At 37.3% G+C, this 26,202-nt stretch overlaps 1 protein-coding gene and 1 long non-coding RNA gene across 11 annotated transcripts in view; one reads left to right on the plus strand and one right to left on the minus strand.

Annotated features, from left to right (window-relative positions):
- NAV3 (neuron navigator 3) overlaps positions 1-26,202 on the plus strand; it is a 1,006,607-nt gene that overhangs the window by 608,180 nt on the left and 372,225 nt on the right. The gene's annotated exons all lie outside the window — the stretch shown is intronic.
- LOC144281598 (uncharacterized) overlaps positions 1-26,202 on the minus strand; it is a 72,548-nt gene that overhangs the window by 44,912 nt on the left and 1,434 nt on the right. The gene's annotated exons all lie outside the window — the stretch shown is intronic.

Genomic DNA, 26,202 nt, shown 5'->3' on the forward strand with positions numbered 1-26,202 from the left:
GCTTGGTGATGGATCCAGGTTTACCATGTTATGGAGCTGTGCTTCCCTGTGCCTACTGTGACCTAAGTAGCATGGGGAGATTCCTTATGATATTTGTATTTTCCTTTCCTTTTCTTTTCTTCTCTTTTCATCTTACCTTCCTTCTTTCCTTTCTTCCTTTCATGAAATTCTTGTTTCCTTAAAATGTAATTTAAAAATGCATTAGCCTAGATAAGAATTATGATCACTTGAATTGGAAAAGCTATGATTTAAATAAAATTTAAACTGAAAACTTGCTTCATGAATTAAATCCTAGCCTCCTGAATTTGACCATAGTTATCATGTGACTTGTCCTAGAAAGAACATAAGATTCCCTGTCTTGAGCAAACAACCTGTAAACTGGTAGCTCACTCTGCACAGAGACACATAGAAAAAAAAATCAGTTCAGCATTTCTACACTGTCCATTCTTGAGTATTTTTTTTTTAAGAATTTATTTATTTATTTGGGAGAGAGAACGTGAGGGGTGGGCGGCGGGCAGTGCAGACTCCCCCTGAGCAGGGAGCCTGATGCCCAGGCTCAATTCCAGGATCCTGAGATCAGGACCTGAGTGGAAGGCAGATGCTTAGCCAACTGAGCCACCCAGGCGTGTCCCTCCTTGAGTTTTTCATAGCTGTCTCTTCTCCAAAGGGATCATCTCACTTGCAACAGGAAAGCCTAAGAGAATCCTAGTGGAGCTTAAAGTAGCATCCAGATGAAAAGAGACCCAGTCACATGTTGCTATCATTCTAGAATATTTATTACTTAGTCGAGCTTTCCACATCTGAGAACAAACTTGAATTTTTCCTCTTTGTATTTGCAGAGTTATCTTTTCCATCTTAGTGTGAAGATGGAACATATGCTGATGCAATGTCCCAGGCTATGTTTACAGACTCTCTGAAGGTGAAGTGGAGGTGGGAGGGAGCATGAGAGGAAGCAGTTCCTCAGCAATTGTTTTTCTCATTATGTTGTTGGGCGGCTCATCACAAACTATCCTTGGAAAATATTTTCTATATTCATTTATATCATCAGGTCTTTCTATATGTGATGGTTTATCTGTTTTTCATTTTGTAATAATAGGGATACCATTTTAAAAGGTGCTATGTTAACTTCAGTTGTGGCTATAGATTCCAGCTGCTGTTTAATGTTTTACTTATTAGGACTATTGGAGCCAATCTTCTCCTTTGTACTTGTAAAGTATAAACACATGACCTTTCTAGGCCTGGTAGGAGAACCTCCTCAGATGGGGCACATGAAGCTTACAATTATGAAGGAAGAAGAGCAAGTGCAGATTTGGTGGCTTCTGACTGCCAGCATCTGACAACCACATTCCCTTCCCTCAGGATGTGCTGGGAATATGAAAAGGCAGAGGGGACTTAAGGGAATCCAGCAGTTGAACCTACAGAAGAGTTTGGTACACAGTGGGTGTATGGAGAAGAGGAGACCACAACATGATCCTCCAAGGAGCTCAACATCTAGTTGGGTCGGTTGTAGAGGTGTGAACTATGCAGCAAGTAAATCAAGGGGCACGAGACTTTAAAGAACCTGGCAAATTATTTCAAAGTCAGGGAATGGGGCAAGCTTCACGGAAAAGTATGCATTTGATCTGGGTCATATGGGATGAATAGGACTGAAAACAGAGTTTGTAAGGGTGAGAATATTTTACATCAGAGGAAATCACATTAATAAAATGATCACCATCTACGTGTATAGCTTATTTGCAGATACATACATTTTCATTTGCCTGGAGTTCAGATTCCATGTGGCCGAGAAGAGGGAGGGACAAAGGGAAAGATGAATCTGAAAAGGCAAATTGAGGCAAATCTTGGTGGGCTCAGTTACCAGGTTAGGATTTGCTGACGTTTTCACTAGTGTGTGTAAGCAGGGGCCGATTGAAGTCAAAGTGAAGGGGTTAAAATAAAAGATGTTGGGATCAGAATAACTTGGTTTCCTGTTCTGATTCTTCCATCCACTGGTTTATGTGAACTTATATATAATGCCCCTGACCTTCAGGGTTTGTTTGCTTGTTTGTTTTTCCATCAATAGATTCAAGAGGGGAATCCTGAAGATTGAATAAGATTATATACCTTAAATTTTTAGGCCAGTACTTGATGCTCAATAACGACACTCTGTGAGCTAGGATTATGCTAAATAGAGGGATGGCAATGCCACAACCTCAACACAATTGTGGATGTGAATGTGACACTCCCTCTCTCCCAGATGAGTAGGAACTGACTCTGCTCATGCTAGCTTATTGCTAAATGGATTAGAACACAGGACTGAGCAGGGAGTCCAGTGATCCCAGGGAGAACGCACACTAAAGGCATATGGAATACAGAATTATCAGTGAATAAAGGGACAATGTAGAAGGAATAAAAAGAATAGGGAACTGAAGTAGATAGAAAGCCTAGAATGGATTCCTTGAGGTGACAAGGCTGAGAGGAGCTTTTGAGGAGCCTGCCATTCTGAGCTGATCAGGAGAGAATTTATTATGTCACTGGTAATACATTCCCTCTGGTCTGGACAGGCAGAGTGATGGTACTTCATTCCTTCCATTAATCTATAGTAGTTATTCTGAATAACAGCAGGAACAGAAGGTGAAGGAACTGATCGACATATAAAGATAACACACCTTGAATGGAGGCTCAAACTATATACTGATTAAAGTCGGGATCTGGAAGCCATCAGAAGTTAGGCTATGCATGCACCACAACACCAGGACAATGTAAGGAAGAGCAGTATAACTAGTATCATCCAAAGCAGGAAGCTACCTGTTAAGGGCTTGTGAAGGTTAGAGGTACAGGCGACAGCACTAGCACTCGGCTCATGCCAGAAATCAGTCAGTTTGGTCATGAAGCAGTTCTTTGAATTAGTATCTTGTGTTACTTATGGTTTTATATAGATGGTTTTGTATATTGTAGAAGAGCAATAAGTTGGTTCAGTTGGAGTGGAATTGATATTGGCAGATGTATCAGTCAAGGACTCAGTATTGAGTCTAAGAAGCTAACTCACAAAAGCAAAATGGAAATTAATGAGGATAATGCAAGTTTAGTGAATCAGTGGGAAGCTCGAGGTCCAGACTTGGAAAAGAACAGGAACCACAGGCACCCCAGAGGGCTGACCGGCAGGAGCCACCGTGAGGGTCATGTGGTTTTCATGTCTCCACTCTGACCTCTAGCTGCCCCCATATTAATTGTGGTGTCACTTGCTCATTTAAAAGCCTGGGAGAGGGGCGCCGGGGTGGCTCAGATGGCTGGGCGTCTGCCTTCGGCTCAGGCCGTGATCCCCAGGCCCTGGGATGGAGCCCCATGTCGGGCTCCCAGTCAGCGGGGAGCCTGCTTCTCCCTCCCTCTCTGCCTTTCCCACTGCTTTGCTCTGTTTCTCTCTCAAATGAATAAATAAAAACTCAAAACAAAACAAAACAAAAACCTGGTGGAGCCTGACATTGACCTCTGCTTAGGACTGGCCCCTGTGCGGAGCAAGGTAATGAAGATCCTATTGTTTTTGGCTTCCTCAGGGGGAAATAAAAGCCCCATTTCCCAAGATAACGTGCAATAAGAGGAGATCTCAGCAGAGATTGGGATGCCGATTGGAAGAGGGTTTGGGTATTAGGTGTCTCCCGAGAGGTATTGGGAGAAGTAGGAGGAGGGGGGAGGGAACAAAAAGAAGATAAGGGACAAAGAAAGAAGATAAGCTTCTAGGAGACACATTTCAGTACTGATCATTTCAGTGCCTGTTGAGGATGAGTTCCAGAAGGTAGATCCTTGAAGGAGAAGTAAGAAGAGGAGATTCCAGGTAGCAGGACACGTATGAGTAGAAGCTCAGTGTCATGCCAGTTCCCACCTTGTTTGTTGGCCTAGTACCGTGCCTGGAGTGCTGGGCATGTGTGAACTGTTTCCTCCGTGGCCTTTCTGATGAAAGGAATAACGGGGGTGGGGGTGGGGGGCTGCTGGAGCACCTTCAAGATGCCTTTGATCAGGGCCAATTTGCAAAGGACAGACTTTGGAAACCCAAGAAGCCTGTGGTCATCCCTCCTTCCCTTTTACGTCTCCTACAAATCCCTTACTAACAGAGCCCGGGTATACTGAGATGAGATGTCATAGTAAACCTGAAACAAGTGATGGCTTAGCAGGAGCTGAGTGATCTTATTTGGTGAGTGTAGATTTATAAGAATTTTGGCTTGGAGTTCGGGATCAAATTCTCTCACCTAAGCTGTGGGAGCCCATGAAATCTTTCCAGTAAAAATCACCACAGTTGAAATTTTTGCCAAATAATCCCTCTTTTAAAAGAAATCTCTAAGTGATTCCTCAAAAATAACTGAAAATGTCAATTTTGTTATGCTTCTAACTGCTCTGTTGTACCAGTTATTCCTTTTTGAGAAGTATATGGTAGAGAATAAGATAATTCCGATTACGTTGAAATAGGAGAATGCTTATATTTTATTTTTTATTTTTTTCCCTGAGTTAAAGCTTTACGTTTTTGGATTGTTCATCATACACCCCTCTTGCCTGCTATCATTTCCAAATGGTGACTATTATACATGTATTTTAATATTTTTCGTATGTCATTTTAATATTGTTCATATGTTAAAACTGAAGTGACTCTTTTTGTCCTTGTAACACTAGGATAATTTAAAGAGAATGTTTTTTGAAACATCATTTTGTTTCATTGTAAAATGGGCCAAATAAAACATTTTTGTTCATTTGGGCAGTATGTCAACAGCCATGTATTTTAAACAAAAAGTGTGATTTCTTTTAACATTTTGAAGCAGTTCAGATGGAGGCAGCATACGAAGTAGATTTGAAAAAGTTCCCATTAAAACTGATGTGTGAGTTGGGGGTACAGATGGTAGGATTAAAAGAAAGAAACATCTGAATCTTTAACTCTCTCCTCTTTCCTCTCTCCACATTGCTGGCTTCTGTCATTTCTAGCGTCTCAGGGTCTGTCTTTTCCAATCCTACCCATGATGGAATTAAGGTCTTAGAGTCTCAGGTTTTCTTCTAAAGGGTGTCTTGGCCTTCAGGCTCTCAGCACACATTATTCCTGTTTCTGGCACCATCTATTGTTTCTCATTACTCAGACATGCCCAAGAAGAGCTTTGAAGCTTTAGAACTATTCCTTACTTTAGGTGCTCCCTAACGTACTCCCTTATTCTCCCATCTGCTTGGACACTGACCTTCTGAGGCTGAAGAGCCGATGGACGCCAGTGACAACTAAGGAGAAGCAGAGAAGTTCTTGCTTGTATGGCTCATCTGTCCTGCCTGTCCTTTAAGCCCAGTGGCAGTTGCATAGGTGTTCAGAGGGTGCCTTACGCATAGACACTGATGGGACCAACGTATTTTCCTGGCATAGCTACCTTTAGGACATACTCATTGTCTAATGGATCTGAAAGCATAAGCCTCCACCTGGTAGTGATTCCTAGAGCCAAGTTAAGTAGTTTTTGTAAAAAATCTCTTTTTTGTTACTTATCAATCTTTGGGGAACTATCTAAATGTGATTTACCAAGCTGCTATTAATCTGGGATATATAGTTTGATAGTATATACTATCAAACTACTCACACACACATATACACACACATATATATATACTATCAAACTATATATACCCCCACACACACATATATATATACACTGTCGAACTATATACACACGTACACACACACACACATATATATATATATACTATCAGACTATTTATACATTCACACATATACTATATATATGCACACACACATTTTAAAATTATTTGTGGACTTATCTTGATAATGTTTAGGTCTAGATTATAGATGGCAACATGTTGAAAATACTTTCAGTAAAAAAAAAAAAAAAAAGAAAATACTTTCAGTAGCATTATAATGTTTATTAGCCCTGTTATTTTGAGGCAAAAAAAAAAAAAGATAATTGAGAGACAGTGTATTAGAGTTCAGGAATATAGAATCTGCACCTAGCTCACCAGTGTTCAAGTCCTGATTCTACAAGTTATTAGCTCTGTGACCCTGGGTAGGGCATCTAACATTTCTGTGCCTTGGTGGCCTCACCTATAAACTCTGGAAAATCTTCATGGGAATGTAGGCCCAAATAATGTCCTTTCTGTGGATTTCATGGAAGTATATTACATGTATATGTACATCTGTTTTTTGTTGTTGCTATTAGATGGCATTCAGAATGATGTTGGGATGTTTCTAGTAAAATTAGAAATTTTGCATGGTCAGAAGAAAATCAGCAGGTAGAGATGTGTCACATGGAGTTCTCAGTCTGAGTGTAGTCACCAGATACATGCCAGGGGACCTGTCCTGTGCCTCACTTGTGTGGTCTCGGCCAAGTCTATTAACCCCTCTCTATCCCTGTAGCCTCATCTATAAAAATGCTCTCTTGGATTACATGATCTCTAAGGTGTCTTTCAATTCTAAAAGTCTATGAATCTTCCAATGTACTTTGACATAATGAGTTTTACACATGGACTACTCTTGCAAGCAGTTAGCTTTTTTTTTTTTTTTTAAGACTTTTTCAGGTGTTTCCTCTTCCTCTTCCTTCCCACCTCCCTTTTCCTTCTCCTTCCTTCTATTATGTTGAATCTGTAGAGATTCCAAACATGACCACTGCTTTCAGGATGGTGAAATCATAGACTTCCCATTTCCAAGACAGAGTAATTGAGATTCCATGAGATGAAATCCTTACAGGAGGTTAAAACAATAACAAAGCAAACACAAAATTTAATATTCCTCCTCAACAATTATCTTCTCCATTGCCTCTCTCCCCAAACTCAGTCCTTCCCCGGCTCTCCCTTACCTCACAGATGGTGTCCTCTTCTACATCTTTCCCAGCCAGAGCTCTGGTAGCCTTGAGAGAAATGTCCCTCTTAGCCTCGTGCCCTATCCACAGTAACCCACTAACAAAAGTCATGACCATATTACCAACTTAGTTGATAGTTTGTCCCCTCCTTCCCTTTCCATTGCCACAGCTTTAGCTCAGGCCCTAACCAGTTCTTGGCATGCATTATTCTAATAACCTATTTCCCTTATTCTTATCTCAACCCCCTCCCTCAGTAAATTCTCCACTTCTCTGCCAGAGTGGGATTTCCTGGAATGTATGTCTGATTATCATATCCATCCTTCAAGAAATTTTTCTAGTTTCTTACCAGCTTTTCATTGAATGCTTCTTGCTTAGGTTGTCACTGGGTTTGTTAGTCATTAGCCTTTCCTTCCACGACCCTGTGCCCTCCAGCTAATTACTGAACTACTTTGTTTTCTTTAGTACTTTTCTTTTCTTTCTTTCTTTCTTTCTTTCTTTCTTTCTTTCTTTCTTTCTTTCTTTCTTTCTTTCTTTTTTTTTTTTTTTTTTCTGGCATCTAGTACCTAAGTTTATCTTCCTGTTCCCACTGCCTAGAGTACTTTTATCTTCCTGGTGAATACCCATTAGCTTTTCAAGATTCAGCAAGTCTCTGTTTTGTATATTACAACCCTGTGAAACTTCTTTTACTAATACACCAGCTCATACCTCCAGGAACGAGAGTGTCTTTGGTTCCCCTACTGTTATTTGTAATAGAAACAACCATAAAAGAAATGAGATGAGATGCACAGTAGACATATTCTCTCTTTTTTTTTTTTTTTTTTTTTTTAAGCTGAGTTTCCTTCACAAAGGCCCATATCAGAAAAACAGATATGATGTCTGACAATGGCTATTTAGGTGATTCTCAGCATCTCTAGGAGAATATATACAATCTTTGATCACTTGGTCATCTTTCCCCATTTTAGGGACAATTTTTCCTAGATTACTCTGGGTATAAGTTGTTGAGGAGTGAGTGACTTGCATAATCTTATGGGTAAAAAGATTGGAGTTTTTGGATACTGAAGCTTCTGGTTTTTCTGATCCCTAAAGGAGTACCTTCCTCTACCTTGTTGTTGGTCTTTGCAGGTGAGGACAACTACTAGTGTAATGTGCAGACTCGCTTGTGGTTTGGGTAGAACTTACCATTGTACCCTTGTTGACTAGACCTTGCTGGTCTTAAGAGCTTGCTGACCTCTATCTGGGTCTGAGATCCTGGACATTTCCCCCAGCCGATGGGATTTACCACCACCAGGATGGCCCTTAGCAGCCCCAGTAACTTAATTCAGAGTCCAGGCAATGTAAGAATCTTCAGGAGTACAAACTAGAGCCTCTCTCCACCTGACCACTCTGGGCAACCTGTACCAACTGAGGCCCACTGTCTCTTGATGCTTTCCTCCACTTATTTCGTGTTTTTATAGGCATTCTTCTCCACCACCCCCTTCTCCACATATACCTCTTGAGTGTATTCCCTCAGAGGGAGAGGGAGAAAAGGCAATAATTTTGATCTCAACTTAGTGCTTTCTTGGTTCCTCTAGGACAACAGAAAGGTTTTCCATTCATGCTGTCGTTCCTTCCTTTTTCACTTATCCTTAGGAAAAGGCCTGATGGTAGAACAGAATTCTTTGCATTAGGGAACCGATTTTATGATAACTTACTGAGCGCTTTAAATATATTGTCGCATTTAGGTTTCATGACTCCCCTAAGGCATAGTTGCTAGTATTATTATTCCTTTTTTTTTTTTTTTTTTTTTTTATTATTCCTATTTTACAGAGGCTCACAAAGGACAATTCGTATCCCATGGTTCACCACAGGCACACGACAGAAACCAACAGCTGTGTGGATGACTCTGAAAGCCTCCTGAGTGCAGGGTATCTCCCAGTAGTTTATCAACACTATCTGACACTGTTTTCACTCTCTGCATGCTACAGCCAAAATGACTTCTTTGAATTCCTCCAAATTGTCCTTTTTTAAATTTTTAAAAATTATTTCTGAACCTTCTGCTTTTACTTCTGTTTGGAATTCTTTTTCCTCCTACATGCAACAAGTGTAAACCTCAACTTACAAACTCAGGTGGCAAGCAATAAAACAATTTTTTTAAAAATAAAACAATCTTTATAGTTCAATTTAGTTTGTATTTTAACCAATCTTCTGTCTGGCTGGCAAAAAAATTCTTTTCAGCCCTCTTTTTCGGGCCCCCTCGTACACTCATGGTATCCAAATACCACATAAGTCTAAGGCATTAGACGTGAATCACGGTGGCCATGAGAACATGCCGCTCAGGCTGCAAAATACAGGGAGCATTACTGACCCAGAGCCCCTGCTGCTGTGATCTGAAAGCCACTGACATATTTGCACAAGCTTCACAAGGGCTGCTCCCAGCCAGTGACTAAGTGTAGCAGGGATATTCAGGTAGGCCTGTTTCTAGAAGTCATGAGATTTCCTTGATGGCCATTTGGTTCACAGGCTCCCCAACAGTCTTGCTGAACCATCCTTCCATTGCACAGCAGCCTGAGGCTCTGCCACTCCCAGCCTTCCTTCCCTCTTCCCTCCATTGAGATCAGACTTGTATTACTGTCTGAAGATAACCAAAATATTTAAGGGCCCCTCCCTATTTTCTCTTGTTAAGCGTTTTCTTTAGTAAAATGTTTGACATATTTAATCCAGTTTTGGTGTCTGTTTCTAAGAAAACCCATACCAATGTATATGTGATTTGGATCCTACCCATGAGTACTAAGAGACATGTCTTTCAGTGGACGTGCTACCATGGCCCTTCAAATCTGCTGGCTCTTGGCTGGTTCAGTCCATTATTCCAGGGTAAGAATCTTCTGAGGGACTACCTATGGTCCTCTGTGCCTAGTTATCCCACGAAGCTAAAACCTTTCTTAGGCCTTGCTAATGCAAACTGCCCTCATCAGTACATCAAATGAGGCCACCTTCTATGAACTTATATTTTACAGGGGTATGGTGGGGTGGGTGGATAAAGAAACCAGACAATAAATGAAATGAAATAAAATGAATGAGTAAATAACTAAAATAGCTAATAATCAATCTTAGGAAGGAAAAACAACGTTAGAAGTATAATAAAAATCCTTCGATAATATTACATTGAAATCAAGAACGGTTTTTGAGAAGGTGGTATTTTTGTCTAAGATTTGAAGAAGTGATAATTTATTTCTTAATATCTTCTGTTTAAGGTGTAAAGGTATAGTTTCAATTTAATATAATGGCAGAAAAGCATTGAACCTGAGGTCAGGAACTGATTTATAGCCAAGTCTTCTTTCCTAAGGATCAGTAAAATGTTGGGCAAATAAACAAAATTGTTAGGAACTCCATTTTCTTATTGTTACTTAAACTAAGTGGTTTTTAAGATCTCGTCACCTCTAGCAGTCCCTAAGTCAACATCAATAAACCGCCCAGCTATTGATCTAGAAGATTGATCTTGCCAGCTATCTATCTAAAACCATGATATTTAACATCGGTCTCTATGGTCTTCAGAGCATAATGCAGCCAGGTCGGAGATATTTGGATTGAGTAGTGGTTTGGTTTCATCAATAATGTGTGACCTTGGTACAGATTTTCAACTTCTTTTTACTATAAAATGGAAATAATAGACCTTTTTCACACTGTCTATGATAGTGGAGATTACGTATGTACAACACTTAGCACACACGAACTAGATGCAAAATAAAGAGTGTCTACCATTTTAACTATTTCCAAGTATAGAATTCAGAGACACTTAGTACATTTGCGTTGTTGTACAACTATCACCACTATCTATTTCTGCAGTCAGTTTTTAAAATCATTTCTGCAAGGAGCACCTGGATGGTGCACAGTCAGTTAAGCACCCAACTCTTGGTTTCAGCTCAGTCATGATCTCTCAGGGTCATGATATTGAGCCCCACATCAGGTTCTGTGCTCAGTGTGGAGGCTACTTAAGACTCTTTCTCATCTACTCTCTTTCTAAATAAATAAACATTTAAAAACTGATTTCTGCAATTCTTTTTTTTTAAGTTTTGTTTATTGTTTTTGTTTTTAAAGAGAGCTTGTTGGTAGGGGTGAGGGGCAGAGGGAGAGGGAGGCAGAGAGACTATTAAGCAGGCTCTGCACCCAGTGCCAAGCCCATTCCGGGCTTGATCTCACAACCCTGAGATCATGACCTGAGCCAAAATTAAGAGTTGGACACTTTACCAACTCAGCCACTAGGTGCCCCATGATTTCTGCAGTTCTGCAATCTTCTATCCTCTATTATGTATTCAGGATAATTATGTTTTTCCCACTTTTCTAAAAGTGTTCAGCAGGATACATTTGATTTATTTAGTTTGAGGGGGTAAGATTGGTATATAATGAATACAAATTTCAAGTATAAGCACTATAATATGATACTTGTATATATTGCAAAGTGATGATCACCGTAAGTCTAGGTACCATCCATCACTGTAAAGTTTATCCATTTTACTTACCCCCAGTCCTCTTCCCCTCTGGTAATCAATAATCTTTTCTTTTTATCTATCTCTTTGTTTTTGTTTGTTTTTTTTTTTTTTTGGATTTCATATGTAAGTAAAATAATTCAGTACTGAGTCTATTGGCCTTTCTCTTATTTCATTGAGCATAATAAGTTCTGCCCATGTTCTTGCAAATGGCAAGATTTCCTACTTTTTCTTGGTGGAATACTGTTTCCTTTTGTATATATCTGTCTTTCTGTCTATCTCACATATTCATCCACTCATCCACTTTTGGACACATTTTGTTTCTATGTTGGCTGTCATGATGCAGTAAATATTAGGTGCACATATCTTTTCAAATTACTATTTTGTGTCTTCATATAATACCCACGAGTGGAATAATTGGATCCTATGTTAGGTCTATTTTAACTTCCTGAGAAAACTCCATACTGTTTTCCATAGTGGTTGTATCAATTTATGTTCTCACCAACAGTGTGTGAGGGCTTTTTTTTTTTAAGAGAGATTTGTTTATTATTTGTTCATTTATTTGAGAGAGAGACAAAGAGAGAGTGCAAGCAAGTGTGAGGAGGAGCAGAGGGAAATAATCTCAAGCCAACTCCTTCCTGAGCATGGAACCCACGGCAGGGCTTGCTCTCGCCACCCCAAGACCATGACCTGAGCCTAAATCATGAGTTGGATGCTTAACTGACTGAGCCATCCAGGCACCTCGAGGGTTTCCTTTTCTCCACATCCTTGTAACATTTGTTCTTTCTTGTCTTTTTGATAATAGTGCTTATAGCATGTATAAGGTGATACCTCATTGTAACTTGGATTTTCATTTCCTTAATAATTTGTGATATTGAACATCTTTTCATGTACCTGTCTTCTTTGGGGGGGAAAATGTTTATTTATATACTCTGCCCAAGTTTTAATTAGGTGGGTTGTTTGTTTTGTTGTTGTTGTTGTTGTTGTTGTTGTTGTTGAGCTGTATGGATTCTTTACATACTTTGGACATTAACCACTCATAAAATATAATATTTGCAAATGTCTCCCCCTATTTGTTAGGTTGCCTTTTCATTTTGTTGATGGTTTTCATTACTGTGTAGAAGTTTTTTCATTTGATGTGGTCCCATTTGTTTAGTTTTGCTTTTTATTTCCCTTGCCTTTGAAATCAGACCCAAAAAACCATCACTGAAACCAATGTCAAGGAGCTTATTACCACCTGTATTTCTTCTATAAATTTTATGAATTAATGTCTATATTCAAGTCATTAATCCATCTCTAGGTAATTTTTATGTATGGTAAAAGATAGTGGTCTAGATTCATTCTTTAATATGTGGCTGTCCAGTTACCCCAACACCATTTATTAAAGACTGCCTTTTCCCATTGTATCTTCTTGTTTCTTTTTTTTTTTTTAAGATTTGATTTATTTATTCATGAGAGACAGAGAGAGAGAGGGAGAGGGAGAGAGAGGCAGAGACACAGGCAGAAGTGGAAGCAGGCTCCATGCAGGGAGCCCAACGTGGGACTCACTCCCAGGAACCCAAGATCATGCCCTGAGCCGAAGGCAGACGCTCAACTGCTGAGCCACCCAGGCATCCGTATCTTCTTGTTTCTTCTGCTGAAAATTAATTGACCATATATATGTGGATTTATTTCTGGGTTCTCTAATCTGTTCCAATCTCTGTCTGTTTTTATGTCAATACCATGCTGTTTTGATTACCATAGCTTTGTAGTAGGTTTGAAATCTAGAAACATGATACCTCCAGCTTCTTTCTCCCCCCCCTCCCCCGCCCCCCACACCAAGTTCATTTTGTCTATTTGGAGTCTTCTGTTGTCTATTTGTCTTCCCTACAAATTTTGTAATTATTCATTTGTTTTCCCTGAAAAATGCCATTGGTATTTTGATAGGAATTGCATTGAATATATGGATGGATTTGAGTAATATGGATATTTAAACAGTCCCTGAGCATGGAATATCTTTCCATTTATTTATATATTTTTAAATTTCTTTTAGTAGTGTCTTGTAGTTTTCAGCATATACATCTTTCACTTCTTTGGTTAAGTTTATTCCTGGGCATTTTATTCTTTTTGAAGCAAATATACATAGGATTATTTTCTTAATTTCCCTTTCTAATAGTTCATTATTAATGTTTGGAAACAACAGATTTCTGAATATTGATTTTGTATTCTGGAACTTTACTGAATTACATTTTTAGCTCTAACAGGTCTTTTTTTTTCTTTTCCTTTCTGTTTTTTCTCTTTTCTTCTTTTAGTTTGGTGGAGTCTTTATAGGTTTCTATATATATATTAACATATTAGGGGCAAGTAGTGACAGTTTTGCTTTTTCCTTTCCAATTTGGATGTCTTTTATTTCTTTTTCTTGCCTAATTGCTGTGGCTAGGACTTCCAATTCTTGTTCCTGATCTTCAAGGATAAGATTTCAACTTTTCACCATTAAGGATGATGTTAGCTATGGCTTTGTCATATATAGATTTTATTAAGTTGGGCTACATTCCCTCTATATCCACTTTGTTGAGAGTTTCTATCTTAAGTGGATATTGGGTTTTTGTCAAATGCTTTTTCTGCATCTATTGAGGTGATTGTATGATTTTCATCCTTCATTTGGTTAATGTGGTGTATCACATTGATTGATTTGGGGACAGTGAACCATTCTTGCATCTCTAGAATAAATTTCACTTAATTATAGTGTACGATCCTTTAAACTCATTGTTGAATGTGTTTTTGTTTTTTGTTTTTAGGATTTTTGCATCTGTGTTCATTAGGGATATTGACTTATAATTTCTTTTTTTGTGTTGTCTATGTCTGGGTTTGGTATCAGGGTAAGGCTGGCCTTATAAAATGAATTTGGAAGCATTCACTTTTTTCAGGTTTTTGGAAAAGTTTCAGAAGTTTAGGTATTAAATTTTTTAATGTTTGGTAGGATTCACCAGTGAAATCTTCTGTCCCTGGACTTTTGTTTGTTGGGAGGTGTTTATTACTGATTTAATCTCTTTGCTAGGAATTGGTCTATTAAGATTTTCTATTTCTTCATGATTTAGTCTTGGTAGGTTATGTTTCTTGGAGTTTATCCAGTTCTTATAGGTTGTCTTATTTATTGGGATATAATTGTCATAGTATTCTCTTATGCTCCTTTGTATTTCTGTGGTATCAGTTGTAACTTCTCCTCCATTTCTGATTTTATTTATTTGAGCCCTCTCTTTTTTCAGTTGGTTACCCTAGCTAAAATTTTGTCAATTTTGTTTATCTTTTCAATGATCCAGCTCTTAGTTTCATCAATCTTTTCCATTGTCTTTTTATTTCATTTATTTTCACTCTGATCTTTACTATTTCCTTCCTTCTACTAACTATGGACTGCTAATGTTCTTCTTTTTCTATGTCTTTTAGATGTAGAGTTATTGTGTATTTGATATTGTGTCTTGAGGTAGGCCTGTATTGCTATAAACTTCTCTTTTAAAACTGCTTTTGCTGCATCCTATGGATTTTGGACTGTTGTATTTCCATTTTCATTTGTATCATTTGTATCAGGGATATATTTCTTTTTCTTAATTTATTTTTTGGCCCACTGGTTATTCAGTAGCATGTTCTTTGTATCAGGGATATATTTCTTTTTCTAAATTTATTTTTTAGCCCACTGGTTATTCAGTAGCATGTTCTTTAACCCCCACATATTTGTGATTTTTCTAGTTTTCTTTTTTTTTATTTTTCTAGTTTTCTTTCTGTAATTGATTTCTTGTTTTATACTATTCTTGTCAGAAAAGATGTTTGATTTGATTTCAGTTCTTTTAGACTTGTTTTTTGACCTAATATGTGGTTTATCTCAGAGAATATCTAGTGTACACAAGAGAAGAATGTGTATTCTATTACTTTTGGATGGGATGTTTTGGATATATCTATCAAGTCCATCGGTTCTAATGTGTTATTTAAGGCTCATGTTTCCTGATTGATTTTTTGCATGGATGATTTATTCATTATGGTGGTGATATTAGAATTCACCACTATTACTATATTGCTGTCACTTTCTTTTCTTAGATCTATTAATATTCACTTTATGAATTTAAGTTCTCCTAAATTGTATGCATAAATATTTATAAATGTTTCATCCTCTTATTGAATTATCTCCTTTATCATTATGTAATGCCCTTCTTGATATTTTATTTTATTTTATTTTATTTTATTTTATTTTATTTTATTTTTTATTTATGATAGTCACACAGAGAGAGAGAGAGAGAGAGAGAGAGAGAGAGAGAGGCAGAGACACAGGCAGAGGGAGAAGCAGGCTCCATGCACCAGGAGCCCGATGTGGGATTCGATCCCGGGTCTCCAGGATCGCACCCTGGGTCAAAGGCAGGCGCTAAACCGCTGCGCCACCCAGGGATCCCTTGATCTTTTATTTTAGTCTTGGTTTTAAAGTCTATTTTGTCTGATGTAAGTATAGGTATTAGCAGCTTTCTTTTCATTTTCATTTGTATGGATTTATTTTTCCATCCCCTCTCTTTCAGTCTCTGTGTGTTCTTAGATCTGAAGTGAGTTTCTTATAAGCAACATATTGATAGGTCTTTTTTAAAAAAAAAATCTATTTAGTCACTCTATGCCTTTTGGTTGCAGAATTTAGTCTATTTCTATTTAAAATAATTATTGATAGGTATATACTGATCACCATTTTGTTGTTTGTTTTTTTGGTTGTTTATGTTCTTCCCCTGTTTTTCTTGCTCTCTTTCCTTGTGATTTTCTTTAGTGTTAGATTTATTTCTCAAACTCTTTTGTGTATCTACTGTAGATTTTTGGTTTGTGGTTACATTGAGGTTCACATATAGCATCCTTTATATGTAACAAACAGTCTGTGGTCAGTTAGTAGCATTTTCAGTTTGAATGCATTCTAAACTACATTTTTATCCCTTGCAAGTGTTCTGGTTTATTGTTTTGTTTTGTTTTAAGATTTCATTTATTTATTCATGAGACACACACACACAGAGGTAGAGAATTAGGCAGAGGGAGAAACAGGCTCCCCATGGAGAGCCTGATGCTGCACTGAATCCCAGGACCCTGAGATCACGACCTGAGCCAAAGGCAGATGCTCAATCACTAAGCCACCCAGGTACCCAAAATGTTCTGGTGTTGATGTCATTATTTTACATCTTTTTATTTTGTATATTCCTTAAGTAATTATTGTAATTATATTTATGTTTACAATTCTTGTCTTTTAACCCTCATGTTAGCTTTGTAAGTGGTTAATCTACTACCTTTACTATATATTTGCATTTAATAGTGAGATTTTATTTTTGTATATTTTTTTGTTATTAGTTAGTGCCTTTCTTTTTAGCTTAAAGAAGTCTTTAACATTTCTTGTAAGACTTGATTAGTACAGATGAATATCTTAACTTTTTGCTTTTCTGGAAAACTCTATCGTTTCTTTCACTGTGAATGATAATTTAGCTGGGTAGACTATTCTTAGTTGGAAGATTTTTCCTTTCAGCATTTGGAGTAGATCATGCTACTCTCTTCTGGCTTGCAGATTTTCTGCTGGGAAATCAGCTGATAGTCGTATGGGGGTTCCATTGTATGTAACAAGTTTTTCTTTTTCTTGTAGCTTTTAATATCCTGTCTTTAATTTTTGACATTTTACTTATGAACTGTCTTGGTGTGGCTCTCTCTGTGTTCATCTTATTTGACAGTCTCTTTGCTTCCTGGAGCTGGATATCTGTTTCTTTTTCAAGTTAGGAAGTGTTCAGCCATTATTTCTTTAAATAGGTTTTCTAGCCCTTTTTTCACTCTTCTCCTCTGGGTCCCCTATAATGTTGATATTATTTTGCTTGATATTGTTCCACAGTTCCCTTAAGATACTTTTACTTTTTAAGACTCTTTTTTCTTTGTGCTGCTCTGACTGGGTAATTTCCAGTATACTGTCTTCCAGGTTGCTGATTCATTCTTCTACTTTATCTATTCTCCTACTTTATCTAATGTGTTATTGAACCCCTCTAGTGTGTGTATATAAATGTGTGTGTGTATTTTTTTTTTCTTAGTTCAGCTATTGTGCTCTTCAGGTCTCTGACTTCTGTTTTGTATTTACTTTTTTACATCTCTTTGTTTAAGTTCTCACTTTATTCATCTATTCTCCTGGGTTTGAGGAATGTCTTTATGATTTGAACTTTTATCAGGTGACTATTTTTCTCTATTTCATTAAGGTCTTTTTCTGAGATCTGTTCTTTTTGTTTGGAACATTTTTCTCTGTCTTTATTTCCCTTGACTCTCTGTATTTGTTTCTATGCATTAGGTGAAACAGCTATCTCTCCCAGTCAGTCTTAAAACAGTGTCCTTCTACAGATGAACCTTTTTGTGCAAAGTTGCCCTAGTTTTTGATTGATTCTTGGACCTTTGTGACTGTCTAAATCTTGATGGGTCCTAGTTGTTGAGGGTATTCCAAGACCTGCCAGCGTTCCAAAGGAAAGGGTTTCAGATAATACCTAATTTTAGGCTAACTGTAGGCCAGATTATCAGGCAGCAGCTTTTAAAATAGGTAAATATAAACTGTCTAGTGGGCTATAATTGTAAACCATGCCGACTTCCAGACCAGGAGATCTGGAGGTGTGCCCTGAGTGAAGCAGAAATTATGCCTTTAAATGTGTATATAAGCTCCCATCTTAGAGGTATCAGTGAGCTTTGGTGATGGCATAATAGGGCACTAATATGGTGTTTTCCTGCCCATGTTTTCTGGGGGCACCTCTGTAGCCTTGGGATGTGTGGTAAACCTAAACGCTGCCCCTCAGGCTCCATGACAAGAAAATAGGGTCTTTTCGTAGGAAGACTGGGGTTCTGTTTCAATCTGCTGTTTATGCAGTACGCTGAAGGTAGTATCCTGCCAAGGGCTGTTTCTCTGATTGTTTCAGACCTGTGAGTCCCAGAAATGCACTCCCCTCTAGCCACCAGAGTAAGGCAGTCAGGGGGCATTCCCTGTGTGGGCTGCTTTTGCCCACTGGCTGTGGCATGCTGAGGCCAGGTGCTCCCCAGCCTGACAAGGGTGGGGCATGCTGCTACTGTGGTGCATGGGGCTGGGACCTTGGCTACCCAACTGCAGAATAGAGACTTTTGATTATGGTACATACTATACAGTGTCACAAGTGTGTATGTATCTTAAATATATCTATGTTTATATATTATATAAATTGTACAATATAAATTATATATATACACATATATATGTATAATTTTTAAATTTATTTGTACTTATTAATTACACTGCTATTGCATTATTTGTATGTCCCAGAATCTCAACATTAATCTCAGTGATATGGGGAATCAATATCAGAAAAAATTAGTGACACAGTTAATGTGCTAACAGGTTTTGTTCTCACCATCACATCCATTTGCTTTCTGTGAGGTATAACTTGGTTGAAATATGTCAAACTATAGGTGAATAGTAGTCTTATAATAATGGACTTGTACTCTTATGGAACATCAACAGTAGTGTCATGAAATGGCATTTGAGGCCTTGAACTTGGCAGCCACTCCAAAAATTCAATTTGGCTTGCTAAGTATAGGAATAAGCCAAAAGGGAAAAGGTAAAGCAGGAAGGGACTAGCTGTATTTATGGGTGGGCTTTAGAAATGAAACTTTTCCCAAAGCGGAAATGGAACATGGAACTCAACTCCCAAAGCTAATACACTGAGGCATTCACATCTACAAATCACACTAACTTCAGTTTGGCTATTATTGTAGGAAAGTGCTTTCTACTATGATGTAAAGTAAATGGGTGCTAGTGAATGTACAGTGCTCTGATGTTCTTGGGGCTCATATTTCTCTTGAAGGAATGTGAAAATTATGATGGTTATTAAATATTTATAAAATAATGAGAGCTTTTGCACCCCTTCCCCCAAAGTCATTGGCTTGATATTAGCCTTAGTTTTATAATATTCACTAACAAAGGAAATAGGCATTTTTTTCTCTTGGTTTTTAAGTATAATAGGAGCAACTGTGGTCTATAAACAATTTATAATTTTTCTTGGAAATAATTATGCAACTGTACTTTTAAAATGTGAAGTAAGAACACACTCTGACATCTATTAAATTGGCCTAAATATCTAAGTTTATACCAGAATAAGTTGTGAAGAGTTAATTGGGGAAATATTTTTCAGATCTGCTTTTTAGTTAATACAGATTTGTGAGATGAAACACATGAATACAAAACTCCTCATTTATTTATTTTTTTGCTTTTTATGAAAGAGAGATGTTAGCAGTTACTAGATTTTCTCTTTACTCTAAAGTCCTTTGATTCATCTAGGATGCTCTCCTTATCACTTTTTAGAACATTATGATTATTCAGTACATTGTGTAACTTTGTTAAAGAGGTAGTTAACAAAAAAGCATGACAGCCATCATTCCTCATCAGCCCGATATCTGTTTCTTTGAGTATTAGAGCACTAGAGTACCTGAGCATTAGATTCTGAAAAAAAAATTATCTTTTAGTCCAGATTCTAATCCAGACTGACCTTGAGTACAACACTTAATCTCACAGAAACTTAGTTCCAACAACAGCAGCAGCTGCAAATTGATATCCCCCCCTCAGAGCATGGTGGTGAGTATTTGGTAAACTAAGTACATGAAATCAGCCTGGCTGACTGGCTGTCACACAGACCTTACTTACTCAGTATCAGTCCCTTTCTCCCAGTTACATGATCATATAACACACCGTATACGTCATTTCTGTCATCACATAGCATACATCTTTGTGAACAAAACTAAACCTTAACTGAAAATGGTTTGGGATATGTTATTGATCTTAAATTATTATGTGAATTTTAATTTCTGCTCCTATTTTCCAAATCCACAGTCTCACCATTTCTTCCTGTTTCTCCTGCACGTACATACATCCAGGGGGTGAGAGGGATATTTGTTTTCTCAAATCTCTGGAAATTTCTGTTTTGATAGTGTTTACTACTTACAGTACTGATTTTCAGAGACTTAGAAAGCAATAGTATGGGCTTTTTTTTTTTTTTTTTCATTCTTTCTTTAGTAAATAAAAATTAAGCTTGGAATATTTTTTATGCTAAAACTCTAAAAAAGTAATGTGTTCCCTAGAAAATTGGAAAACTTAGTATAGAAAAGTTAAATATTACTTTCTTGGGTTTTGTTCTCACTAACACAATTTGGCATGCTTATTGTAACTTGCTAAGACTTTAGGTCATTACCTGGAAGAAAGACTCCCCTGATGTCCTACAGTTACTCCATCCTGCAGCCTTTAGTGTGTAACACCCTTAGCATATCAGAGACTTTCATCTTCCCTCTTAAATGATTTCTAAATGAAATGCCCTTGTTTTAGCTTCCTTTTCAGTTAGTAAGTTACTGAGTGAGACATGTCACGTCTTATGTCTCTCCCTCTTTATATAGCACTTTTGCTTATAGTTGCTGCTAACTGGGTATTTGATAAATGAGTGAATGAATGTATGGTCGTTTTGTCTCCCCGGGGCCCAGTTTTGAGCATTGTATTGGATTGTACATATGGATAGAAAAGTAGGTTAAACCACTATTTAAAATAATTCCCATCGTTTAAAAGAAGCCTCTGACCTTAAAATATTTGTATAAATAAAAGAATATGGGAAAGGATTCTTGCCCCGAGGGCTTGGGATATATTTTGATGCTACCTATGTCACTTTTCTCTTCTCTCTTTACCCAACGTAGCCTAGATGTTCAGCAGTCAATGGACAGGAATCGGCTGAAAAGATCTGCATAACTTTTATAGCAAATGTAATTAATCTTCCCATAATAATGGACTCTAGAAAATGAAACATAGGGGATTTGAGAAGTTAAGTGTATCATGAATTTTATATTACATTAACTGTGTGGTTTACATTTATAGCTCAATCAGTGTTATCTGTGATTTTTTAGGAAGGAAATAAGGAAAAAGAAGAAATGTGTTTGCTATTATTTTCAGGTATTCAAAAGAAAAACAGAGCTCTTCTCTGAGAAATTCAAATAATTAGTTTCTAGAAATGGATCCTAGGGTAATGTAAACGTGCTTGAAGTAAACTATGTTAATGAAGCCTCAAAGAACTTTAAAAACTACATTCTTCTTATGCACTTAATACTTGAAAACTCTTTAAGATAATTTAAAAGGTTACATTTATTGTATAACATCCTATGCTCAATAACATTTTAATAACAAATATCACACTGCCTAGCTTTCTTTCTTGCTTTATTTTTTATGTTTTATCCAGTGAACCCGAGGAATTAGTTACTATCTTTCTTAGTTTTTTAGTTATGAAAAAAATTCAGAATAAAAAATACTTTGTTGATGTGAGTTGTTTATTCTTTATATTTGAACTCTGTCATTTAAATTGGGTTAAATAGCTAATTTCCATTTCACAGCAAAACCACTGTTGTGTGGCTTTTTCCACGGTGAATTACAAATCATTTTGGCTTTAATGTTTGGCAGATATGTACTTGGTTTTTGTATCAGATCTGCCTTTGGTTGGGTTCCTGGTTGCTCCAATGCAGCAAAAATTGAATTGCCAAATATTTTTATTGGCTTGTCACCTTTGCTGTTGTAAAAATATTAAATCAAGGATCTATTAAAACCAGATTCTCAAATGCCTGACTATTCAAACTGTTCTGCTCAAGATTGATCCAGGTTTTTCCTTCTTTTTCAGTTTAATTTCTATTTCTGTTGGTCTACTTTCTGAATTTCTTAGTCGTTTTACACATTTTTATGTATAAGATATTTGTTTTTATGCCCATGGGTAATCTGATCAGCTCTTACTTAGTGTGTTGTTGATTGGTTTGAAATGATATTACATGAATTCATTAATAGACTGATAACTGTTTTAGAATCATAAAATATTTTAAAACTTAGGACAGTTTTGCAGACCAAGAGGGGTTTGAACAGATTTCCCTTTCCAGGCTTAAATAGTTTTTGGAAATGTTAATTAAAGTGAAATCAAGAAATTTCAGGCACAATATCAGCAAATGCATTTCATTAAAATGTTTTAATTCTTGGGATGCCTGGGTGGCTCAGTTGGTTGAGCATCCGACTCTTGATTTTGGCTCACATCATGATCTCAGTCCTGGGGTCAAGCCCTGTCTTGGGCCTTGTGCTTACCAGGGAGAGTCTGCCCTAGATTCTCTCTCCTCTTCTCCCTCTGCCCATTCCCACTGTGCTCTCTCCCTCTCTCACTCTCTATCTCCATCTCTAAAATAAATCTTTAAAAAAATGTTTTAATACTTTATACTTAACAAATATTTCTGCCTAGACTCTATGAATAAAAGTAGGCCAATATTGAAATTACGTTGTTTTTTTAATTGTCGCAAGTTCTTTTTGTTAAATCAGTTTTCTTAAGTTTTCTCATTTTAATTCAGAAAACCTCATTTTAAAACATGCAAAGAATGATAAAAATAAAACAATTTTCTAATCAGAGCCCTTGATATGATTACTGATAATAAATATTCAAAGCAATTAGGTTTCTTAAATGGAAAAATTTAACCATTCAATTTAAAAGATTTGTCTTAAAAATGACATGTAAACATGCATAGTAGATGAGTTTTTTAAACTATAAAAGTGTTAATTAGGATTGTAGTTATTAGGTACTACTACAAATTTCTCTAAAAACAGGTTTTCACCCTCTGGTCCTATTGTCCATGGATGTCCATTCATCATTTACCATTCTCCCATTTTTTCAGTATCACTTTTTTTTTAAAAAAAGATTTTATTTCTTGGAGAGAGAGAGAGAGAGAGAGAGAGAGAGCAAGAATAGGAGGGAAGAGGTAGAGGGAAGAAGAAGATGCAGACACCCCACTGAGCAGGGAGCCCGATGAGGGGCTCAATCTCAGGACCCTGAAATCATGACAGGAGCCCAAGGCACATGCTTACCTGAGCCACCCAGGCACCCCTCAGTATTGCTCAAGAGTAGGATAATTTGCATAGTATCTAGCCACATTTTCTAGTATATAAAGGCCCCTGACCTCTACGATATTATAATTTAATTGCAAAAACTAATTATAGTTTTCAATAATTAAGAGCATATGGTAAGACATGTATTAAGAGAAGTCTTTCCTGGGGCACCTGGGTAGCTCAGTGTTTGAGCATCTGCCTTTGAGTCAGGTTTGTGATCCCGGGGTCCTGGGATTGAGTCCTACATCGGCTCCCTGTGGGGATCCTGCTTCTCCCTCTGCTTGTGTCTCTGCCTCTCTCAGTGTCTCTCATGAATAGATAAATAAATAGAATCTTTAAAAAAGAGAGAGAGAAGTCTTTTCTGACCCCCACTCTCCACCAAGTCTCAGGTTATTCAGTTTTACATCCTTAGGAAATGTTTCTTTTTATTAAAGCACTTTTGTTGGTGTGATGCTAGACTTTTCTTTAGTTGGACTAAATAATTGTCAGAACGGGTTCACCAGTTGTCAGAACGGGTTCACCAAAGCTTTTCCTGTGCCCAATATGTAGTGGATGCTTAATAAATACCTGCTGATGGAGGGATTGAATGTGAAATGCAACAAAAACTAGCTCGGAAAAGTGAAGGTTAACTTGGGTATGGAATTGTCGAGGAAGGTCATAATAAGTAAATGGCATTTGAATTGGCTCTAGAAGACAAGGACGTGGATACATAGGAAGAAGGGAGAGACACATTTACTGGGGTGTGTAAAATAAGATAACACAGAGTTAACCATTTTGAAGTGAACAATTCAGTGGCATTTAGCATATTGACAGTGCTGTGCGACCACGCCAGCTCAACCTCACATGTTCAAACACTTTCATCACCTCCAGAGGAAACCCTGTACACATTAAGCAGTTGGTCCACATTTCCTCTTTCTGGCAACCACCAGTCTGCATTCTGTCTCTGTGTGTTTACCTATTCTGGATATTTCGTAGAAGTTGGAATCATATGCTCTATAACCTTTGTGTCTGGCTTCTTTCACTTACCATAATGTTTTCAAGGTTCATTCACATTGTAGCTGTATCAGTGCTTCATTCCTTTTTATGGCTGCATATTTCATTGTATGTATAAACCATGATTTGTTTTTCCATTCATCCATTGATGGCCCTTTGGTCTGTTTCCTCCTTTGGACTATTATGAATAATAGTGCTGTTATGAACATGCATGTGCATGTGATTCTTTAGTATCTGTTTTTAATTCTTTAGGGTATATGTCCAGGAGTGAAATTGCCAGATCATGTTTTTATGACATGATAGGACAAATTATGACCTACTGTTTATTTGATATACTAAGAAAAGATCATTTTGTGAATATTAAAACTGTATTCAATTTAAATGTTTGCATTAATGGAAAACTTATTTTCAAGCTTATGATTTTTTTAATAAACCTATTCCATTAGAATTATTTTTTACTGTATATGAACTTAAAATAGAAGTTTCCTCCTTCCTTGGTTTGATCCCTTAAGATTTTTTATCTTCTTAATCCTCCAAATCAGTCATCAATTGGGGTGGTTCTTAGGAGATGCTGATTATGAACCCTGATTCCATTGTCACCATATTTTTATTTACCCTCAACCTTGACATTTCTTCATAATATTAAGCAAATTGGTAAACATAAGCATAGAAAAAATTTTTTTTTCCATTCTCCTTGGATTCCTTCATTCCGTGAGATGTGTATTTTCCATTGTTTTCTTTTACTGCGCCTAGCCTGAAATAACAATCCATATCCTGTTGCTAAACTCCATGCAATTCAAATTCTTTAATTGGAACAAACATCAACTTCCAGTTCAATTCCTTCCACTTTCTTTATACCTTCCTTGGACTGAAAATATCTGGAAATCTTACTCTGATGGAAACCCAACGAATTAGTCAAACATGAAAATAAATAACTTAAGTCATTTAGTAAATAGCATTTTGTTATTTATTTCTTCCTACCCTGATTTCCATGATCACTTCAGAGATCAGAGATTTAGTCCCAATAAAGTATTGGGGAACTTTATTTCTGATATACTAAAAATCACATTTGATCATTGAGTAAAACTCAAGAATTGAGAAAAGACATTCTTTGGAAATAAAAAGTCACCGACCTCTTACGGGTAATGCGATTCTATTGAACATTGGCACCTGGGCATTTTATAGACAACCAAGGAACCTGTGTGCATTGGACATCTTTTGTTTTTACCTGCCCAACATTTATTTCTAATTATTTTCTTCATAGTGCACTCATTTTACTTTTGGAAACGAGTCGTTGCAATTAGATATTGTCTTTGTGGGATGATATATCAAGGTATTCCACTTTTTCTGGCTGAGAGATAGGAATGTAACCCATTTCATGAATCGAATTTCTTTCCCAGGAATGCGATCTTTAGCAGGGTAAAAAAACAAGTCTGGAATTGATCTTAGGAGGCCCTGAAAGTGCCCATTAGTTCCTGCCACTGATATCACCAGGCTTGATTGATTTTGGGTTTTTTTTGCCATTTTTGTTAGCGACTAATTCTGCATCCTCCTTTCAGTAGTTATAGTCCCACATCAAGGAGCTATCCCTAATTCTAAAGGCACCCCCAGAAAATAGCCTGGGAGAAATAAGAACCCATCCAATAAAAGGGCTTAGGAAGACTGAACAAATGTGTATCTTAAGAGATGGTTCAAAAAGAAGTATCGGGGTAACTGGGTGGCTCAATTAGTTAAGCATCTACAGACTGCTCAGGGTGAGATCTTGGGGTCCTGGGATCAAGCCCTGCATGGGGCTCCCTGCTCCATCCAAGGGGAGCCTGCTTCTACTCTCACCCTCTGCCAATCCTCCACTGCTTGTACGGGCTCGCGCTCCTCTCTCTCTCTCTCTCTCTCTCTCTCCCTCCCTCCCTCCCTCCTTCCCTGCCTCCCTCTCTCTCTAAGTAAATAAACAAAATCTTAAAATCCATATGTATGAAAGATTAGAGTCTGATGCTAATCAAAAATACTTCAGTAAAGAGTG

The sequence above is a fragment of the Canis aureus genome, chromosome 13 (genome assembly GCF_053574225.1).
Source record: "Canis aureus isolate CA01 chromosome 13, VMU_Caureus_v.1.0, whole genome shotgun sequence".
In the NCBI taxonomy this organism is placed as follows: domain Eukaryota; kingdom Metazoa; phylum Chordata; class Mammalia; order Carnivora; family Canidae; genus Canis; species Canis aureus.